Below are 8,300 nucleotides of genomic sequence, written 5' to 3'. Positions count from 1 at the left end.
AAAAGGACTACAAAATAGCTCCAGGGTGTTCACCCCCTCCACAAAGCCTGCTATACAAAGACCGACATTGAACTAGTCATTTATTTAAAATATGATTGTTCTTTTAAAATACTGTGACTATTGAAACACCAGGCATGACGAGATAGTTTCCTTTAAGGGGCAATGCATCTTACTCCAGCCTTCAACAAACACAGGATTGCAGCAGTTGTCATGGAAATTAAACGTTACTGAGCAGCAGAGTATTTGGGCTTTTTCTTGTCAGATGACTGCAAATAGCATCACATACTAAGGCTAGGATTCCTCTATTTTTAGGTACTCTGTCTATTATCAGTCCTGAGATGGTTCAAATCTCACAAAATCATCAAATCTTAAGGTGACTTTAATGATAGGTAGATACAGCAAACTGGCACTGGACACTGAGGCTTTCTACTTATACACCTTAGAGTGTGGACAGACTAGCACTTGAACCATTCCAACAACGTCACCAATTGGAAACTGCTTCACAACTGTCCCGGGTCAAACATATCCACACGTACGCTGCTAAGGGTTCCTTTTGGGCAATGCAGTGCTTTCAAATTGCCACCAGGAAGTAATAGTGAGTACTCAGCCCAATTGCAATTTTCTGCTTCCCTTTCTCATCAAGGGTGAGATCAGTAAAGACTCATTCCTGCACAGAGAAAAAGGGGTCCAGGAAGCTCCTACTCCCCGACCTAACCACCTCCAAGTACACCCAGGATGCACAGAACCCTGATCAGTTACTACCAAAGGAAGGAAGTCAGTCATTTATTTAAAAACAGCTGAGAACTGTCCCTAGAGCCCCAACCCAGGGACACTGGAGCCAAGTGTAGGCAACACTAGAAGTCCTGATTGCATTTTCTTCTAGACCAATACAGCTACAAGCTGGATACCTGGCAACAGAGCTTCAACTGTATAGCAGTGCAGTCACTTGCTGTGCCAGGGTTAGAGTGGTGGGGAAGAGGGTGAGAAGCAGTGCAGCATGGGATGCCTGGAGGACCAGCCAGATACTAGTTATGGAAAGTTTGATGTATGCACATAATAAACGGTTCACAGAAAACAGATTCAAAATAATAATAGATTATCCAGGCATTTTTTTTTTTTTTTAAATGTTTCAGGAGGGTTTAAGGCATTCTACACTGGCTTGTATGTCTGGACTCTTGAGATTTAAAAAAAAAAAAAAGACATGCAAATCAGTCTAAGCATTATATGCAAGTCTATACTCTTTACCTGGTACAGAACAGGCAATGACAGACTCTTCACTGCCTGTGTATGCCTTAATCCTGGCCTGGGGAACTGCAGTATTGGAAAGCAGGTGTGGTCACTGAGATGTACTGAAAAGTTCACAGCAATTTCAGACTGATTATTATTCACTAGAAAAAAAAAAAAGAGGTTGCTGTTGAAAAACTTACACATCCTGCTGTATTGTACCCTTTGGTAAGAATCTAATGTTCTGCTCATCAGATATGGGGCGTCATGTTGCCCTAAGAACACAGCTGATCTCAAAAAGTCCTCTATAGCGTTTGCTAGTGACAAGAGATGCCCAATAAGGACTGCTGAGATTCCCGAGATACTCACTCAAGTGTCCCCAGCATCAGTCTTTTAACTGTAGTAGTAGCTGGTGATGCAGCCAGTAGGTCAGGAGTGGTTTGCATCCAACGCTGTATACCAGGATACTCAACCCCCAGCCTGCGGCCCAGATCCAGTCCCTCGTGCTTTGTCATCTGGTCTATGGGGAACCCTGCAGGCCAGTGGTCTCCAACCTTTTTATGGTGAAGATCACTTTTTGGAACTAAAGGGCACCCCAGGATCTACCACATGCCCACCCCACCCCCTACACTGCCCCTTGCTCCCCTCTGCCCCACATGCCCCTGAACAACAGGTGTCCCAGACCCAGCCAGGCCAGGGCCCAATCCCACTTCTGTGCTACAGGTGCACTGAGCCATGCCTCCCCAGCAGCCAAACAAACATGGTGTTGGGCCTGGCTTGGAAGCCTCCATGGTCCAGGGGCCTGCAGTGGGGCTTGAGGCACAGCGGCAGCAGCCTCTGCTACCTTAGACCCCACTGACATGGGGGGGACCCCCCCCTGCACCCTTAGAGAATCCCCCAAGCTCCAATCCTCCCGCCACCCAGCTGGGCTGGTGCCCCACTAAACCTCCCCTGCTCCTGACTGGGCCTCACAGTTAGCTGCTCACTGTGAGGGCCCTGACCTGGCCTCACCCCTTCCCTCCCCGACAGATTGACCTGCTGGGGCTGGGGGCAGTGGGTGTGCAAATGCGCACATGCCCAGCTGTACCCCCAGCCCAGGATCTATTAAAAGGAGGCTCCAGGACCTACCTGTATATCAGGATCCTCAGGCTGGTGACCACTGAGGTAGGCCATGGTTCTGCACATTATGTCTAGTGCAGAGGGCAGCATGAAACATGATCCTGGTATGTGGGAGGCAGAGACATCATGGAGTCCCAGGACCCCAATCCTGGGATGCGGGGCCAGACAGGGGTAGCACAGTCTGGATCTGAGGTGCAGGACTGATCCTGGAGCATGTGGTCTGATCCAACCCATGGACCAGTCTGCACCACTCATTTGAACCACAGGGCCAAAAAAATTTAGCACCACTGCTGTATACCATCTGAAATAGTTATTCAGACAGAAAGTGACTAGATCTAGACCAGGAATTCTCTAGATGTGCCCAGACCATTTTGAAGCCAATGCCTTATTTCTTAATTGTTATGTCCAGGCTATTCATAGCAGTTTGGGGAACACAGGAACCTTCGTCATGTTAACAGCTCTAACATGCTTAAGGCAACAGGGCAATAGGCTTTCCTTTCAAGCTTGAAGTAAGCAAAAAAATTAAGTGGTCGTGATATGCTCTCAAGCAATACATAAAGGGTTGGTGATAGGCCTAAGTGGAAGTTAAAGCTGTGGCTCAAATGAATCTTCTCTTAAAAGGTACAGTTAAACCACTCCATGCCTTCATTAGCTTGGCAATAATTAAAGTTGGTAAAGGGGAGTAGGACAAAATGCTGGAAAAATCTGCAAGTATGCCACAGACAGTTGTCCCTGCAATCTGAGGTACACCTCTCAAGTTAGCAGATCATCTAAAACCCTCACGCAGCCTTCAAAAGCCTGTGTAGAAAGGTGGGGTATGCCTTCATGTGTATGCTCAGGCAGAGGACAATTAAGGTGAACTGGCAGCTGAAGGTGCACAGAGAAGATACCCAGAGCTAGAAAGCTGATAGCCAGTGGGGCTGTGCAAAGCTTCTGGTGCCAATTTGATTTGGAGGAGATTATCCCGATTCGGTGGCCAAATCTCCAAATCTGAATTGAATCAGGGGACCAATAAGAAGATCGGAACTGGTTCGAAAAAGATTCAGAGAGCTTTGGTAATTTGGGCCGTCCCTGCCTGCTGCAGCAGGGAACTGGAAAGTAGGGGAAGGATACCATGGGGGGACCCCTGCCAGGCCCCTGCCTGCTCTCCCAGCCCCTCCAAATGCTCCCTTCCCTTCCCCATAGCTGCCCTGCCCACCCCAGCTCCTGGCCCTTAAAAAAAAAAAAAGCCCCTACTCACTGGGTGCTGCCCAGCAGGAGGGCTCTGCATAAGCCCTCTGACCCAGCCCCCTCCCCCCCCAGCTGTCTCACCCACCCCAACTCTGGCCCTTTAAAGACAAGTAACAAAAACACCAAAAAACACCTGAACTCACAGGCTGCTGCAGCAGCCTCATGCAGACCCCCTAAAGTCATGCAGGGCAGTAAGGGGCAGTGGGGATCACCCCCTGCCAGGCAGGAACCTGTGAGTGAGTTCAGGGTTATTTTGTGGGGTTTTCTTCTTAAAGGGCCAGAGCTGGGGCAGATGGGGCAGCCATGGGGGGAATAGACAGGGGTCAGGGGGCCCATGCAGAGCCTCCCCATGCAGTGTGGGGCAGTGGGGATCTCTTCCCCCACTGCATAGCAGCTGGTGATTCAGGACTCCTCCTCCCCCTAAAGAGCCAGGAGCTGGGGCAGGGGATGGGCCCCGTGTGATTTGGTAGCTACCAAATCTCCTAACCAGATTCGGCCAAGTTGATTCAGGGAAATGATTAAAAACACACTGAATCCAATCACTGTCCCCCAAATCTGCTGAATCTGAATCCAAAGTGAATACTAACTGCTTCACACAGGCCTAACAGCCAGTGTTTGCAGCTGCAATGAGTTGATAGAGTGTGTCAGTTCCTATAATGAGGCCACAACATGCATGTTCTGGTACCTCCAAGGGGTATTTGTCAGGGAAAAATCCTGTTACTATTTTTAGCAAGAGCTAAAGCATGATGAGCAGGAGACTGACACTGTCCTCTGCAAGGCTACCACCATCAAATTTCACACAGCTTACCCTGGAGGAGTCGATACACAAAAAAATGCAACAAAAGCTTAAGAGAGGAAGCCATCTGAAGTAATGTCTGTAACTTAGGTGAACCAAACTCTGGTTTTTATTTCTTCTAGGAGGTAGAAAGCTGAAGAAATATAGAGAGAAATGTAAGCAGGTCCATGAAGAACAATGAGTTTAAAAAAAAAAAAAGTGACACTGCAAGTAAAGCAAGCAAGACTTAGATTACCCTAGCAGAAACCAAATTTGACAGTTGCAGCAATGAAGCTGTTTCATTCAAAAGGAGAAATATACTGGATCTTGCATTAAACTTCATAGCCATCTGCACCTGTAGGTCTGTGTGAATAAACAGAGACTCTGCAGAAAGGCAAAACCACCTATTTTTCTCTGTTTCTTTGCTGCCCACTGGCAGAGAGCTAAAAGCAGTCAGGCTTCAGCGGTCTTCAGCAAAGGAAATCTGAAGGCAATCTTCTGTCGCATCCAATTTAGAAATGTAGACATAGACAATCAATCAATTTAGAAGTTGGGTTTTCTGCTTTAGGCAAGAGATTATTTATCCAGGATGCGAGCCTTATAAGCTACCTGGAAGTCAAAACACATCAAGATTTTCCTTCTGAATTTGCTGCCTAACAATGCACCTGGGCACCCCACATCAATTACATTCAATAAGGGCTCAGTAATAATGAATTAGATAGCTCAACCGTCTCAAAGTGTGCCACTGGAAACCAACAAAGACATTGCATGACCTGCAAGACTCATTGACTTGTGGTTGTGGTATGTGGCTAAACAGAGTGATTTAGCCAAGCACAAGTCCAAGCATGAAATCCTGATTCATTAAAATCAAAGTGAAGTGTCTGCCATCGACTCCACTAAGGGCAAGACAGCACTCCAGGTATTGATTCTCCTCAAGTCTTCTGATCTGGAGAATGACAATGCTTTTCCATTTCAAACAACACATCATTTGACAGTAATAAACAACAGTTATTAGTCCCCTGTGAGGAAACAGGATGTGGGCAGGGTTAGTGGATGAGAGGTTACTTTAATTTGTCATTCACAGTGGAGTTCTCCTGGAGCCCACAGTTTGAACGTGCCAACTGGGCACTTCCAGAGAGTGCTGAATGAAGGTTTTATAGAATCGTATAGAAGTGCAGCTGGGAGTTATCTATTCCAATCTCCTCATCAAGGCAGCATCACTCCTGACTAAGCCATCCCAGCCAAGTATTTGTCTAATATGTTGGGAAATACTTCCAAGGATGGAGACCCCACAACCTCTCTTGGTAGACTGTTCCAAGTCTTAACCACCCTCACATTATTCTTCCTAATATCCAGCCTAAAATTTCCCTTTCTGCAATTCAAGACCATTTCTCTTATTCCTATTCTTTGTAGACAGAGTGGTCTATCAAAATCCTCTATATACAACCACCCTTCAGACATCTGAAGACCATTATCAAATCCCACCTCAGTCTTTTCTTTTTCAGAAGAAACAGTCCTATTTTTTTCAGCCTTTCCTTATAAATCAGTTTCCCAGACTTCTAATCATGTTCACTGCTCTTTCCTGGACTCCTTTTAATTTGTTCACATCTTTCTTGAAGTGCAGGATCCAAAAATGGACATAGTACTCTAGGTGAGAGCTCACCAGTGCCAAATATAGCAGAAGAACCCATTTCTTCATCTTGCAAGTGACACTACTATTAATGCAGCCCAGTATGCAGTTGCTTTGTTTTGCAACAAGAGGATATCAGTTGCTCGTATTCATTATATGCTCCACTGTATGGTCCTTTTCTGCAGTTCTAGTCCATCCCCAGTCTTATTTTTGCACATGATTGTTCTGTCCCATGTGTAAACAATACTGAACTCAGGATAGACCATGGGGGGGGGAAAAAGAGAGAGGTATAGTACCAATATCAGCCAAGAGCACAATGAAGACATAACTTGTACTAATATATTCATGATACTAAAAGGGTATAGTATCTATCATTGGTTCCACTGTGTTCTTGCCTCCTTTCCCACATTGACATTGACCAAGTAGTTGGCTGCTAATCCTGCAGAAATCAGCGATGGTGCCATGCCAAAAAAGTCAGTCCATACTCTGAATATATTACCAACAAAAAAAAAAAAAAAGTCTACCATGCATACAGGGTGGCAAGCCTACGTGAATACCAACTATATTCATAGCATTTCCACAAAGGCATCATATAGCTACAGATCAGAGTTCTGTCAGTTTTACTGACAGCCTGAAATTCACCTGCCATGCTTCTGAAAAGTTAGAAAAAAAAGTCATACAATCCTTCAGTACTGAAGGAACTGAAGATGCACAAATGGTGAGGAACTGTGTCATTAATTGTACTGTGAGGTTGTAGCTAGGAGCAGAGCTCAGGGGGCACATAGTTATTTATGTCTTCTCTCAAAATGAGGGGTAGGGGAAGGAAAAGGAGTCATTTTAGAATCATAGAAAATGAGGATTGAAGTGGACCTGTGGAGGTCATCTAGTCCAACCACCTGCTCAAAAGTAGGGCCATCCCCAACCAGATCATCCCCACCATAGCTTTGTCTAGCTGGATCTTGAAAGCCTCCAAGGATGGAGTCTACTGCCTCTCTGGGTAACCTGTTCCAGTGTTTTACTACCCTCCTAGTGAGAAAATTCTTCCTAATATCCAGCCTAAACTTCTCCTGCTGCAATTTGATACTGTTGCTCCTTGTTCTATCATTTGCCACCACTGAGAACAGTCTAGCTTCATCCTCTTTGTAATCCCCCTCCAGGTAGCTAAAGGCTGCTATTAAATCCCCCTTCTACTCTTCTGAAGAAATAAACCCAGTTCCCTCAGGCTCTCCTCAGAAGTTGTGCGCCCCAGCCCCTAACCATTTTTGTTTCCCTCCACTGGACCCGCTCTAATTTGTCCACATCCTTTCTGAAGCAGGGACCCAAAACTGAATGCAGTAATCCAGATGTGGCCTCACCAGTGCTGAAGAGAGGGGAATAAATCACTTCCCTTGACTTGCTGGCAACACTCCTACCAATGCAGCCCAGTATGCCATTAGCTTTCTCGGCAGCAAAGGCACACTGCTGGCTCATATTCAGCTTGTTGCCCACTGTAAACCCCCCACTTCACCAAGTCCTTTTCTGCAAAGCTGCTGCCCAGCCAGCCCCCATCCTCTACTGGTATATGGGATTGTTCCATCTTAAAGTGGAAGACCTTGCACTTCTCCTTGCTGAGCCTCATGTGATTTCTTTCTACGGCTACATAACATTAATTTGATTTGGCATCCCTGTGTGAGGGCACCCAGTGCTTATGCACCACTGGTACTACCCTTGCCGTGATATTAGAGGCTAGTAACTGAAATAAAAATCCTTTACAGGACACTGGTGCATCTGTGAATCAGAAAAACAGAACCTGGATGCTGCAGCTTCTAGTCTTTGCCACATTACCACTACCGTGATTCAGACATAAAACAGAACTGTGTTTACAACTCATAGCATGCACACATAGCAGGGCAAGAGAGCAGGCAGATTCAGTCACAATATCAACTCTGTCCTCGACTTTTCTGGAGTCCTCAGTGGTTTGTGGTAAAATCTTTATCTGCCACACAGGAGACCTAGGTTCAATTCTTGGATGCTTATACAAATACAGCCATGCAGGCACCAAATGTCTGGACTCAGTCTGGCCTTTGCATTCTGTCTCAGTGGTGTAAAAGGGGGGAGACGCAGTGTCTGGGCAGCCTCCACTCCTCCATACTTCTGCCTGGGCATATGCATCAAAAGGTCTGGGTGACCTCTCATGTATACACCATGATCCAGAAGGATCAATAGTTGCCAAACCTTGGCTTTTCCAAAAATGCCAACAAGGGTGCAAATTAGAGTCAACTGTAATAATGTTTGAGATGTGTGGCTATACTTTACAAGGACTGAGACTCCCCCCCCCCCCCC

At 46.1% G+C, this 8,300-nt stretch overlaps 1 protein-coding gene across 2 annotated transcripts in view; it reads right to left on the bottom strand.

Annotated features, from left to right (window-relative positions):
- Window positions 1–8,300, bottom strand: part of FAR2 (fatty acyl-CoA reductase 2) — a 316,414-nt gene that overhangs the window by 295,173 nt on the left and 12,941 nt on the right. Inside the window, exon 1 of one of the 2 annotated variants that reach the window (XM_019515992.1) lies at window positions 1,246–1,387. The exons of the other annotated variant lie outside the window; for it this stretch is intronic. The gene's annotated coding sequence lies outside the window, so the exon portion shown is untranslated. Of the gene's footprint in view, window positions 1–1,245; window positions 1,388–8,300 lie in introns of those variants that run through there. 2 annotated transcript variants of the gene reach the window in all.

The sequence above is a fragment of the Gavialis gangeticus genome, unplaced genomic scaffold, assembly GCF_001723915.1.
Source record: "Gavialis gangeticus isolate Ggan-Ray unplaced genomic scaffold, GavGan_comp1, whole genome shotgun sequence".
NCBI classification, from domain to species: domain Eukaryota; kingdom Metazoa; phylum Chordata; order Crocodylia; family Gavialidae; genus Gavialis; species Gavialis gangeticus.
Note: the sequence above shows the minus strand (reverse complement) of the source record. Positions and strands in the feature narration are given on the sequence as shown.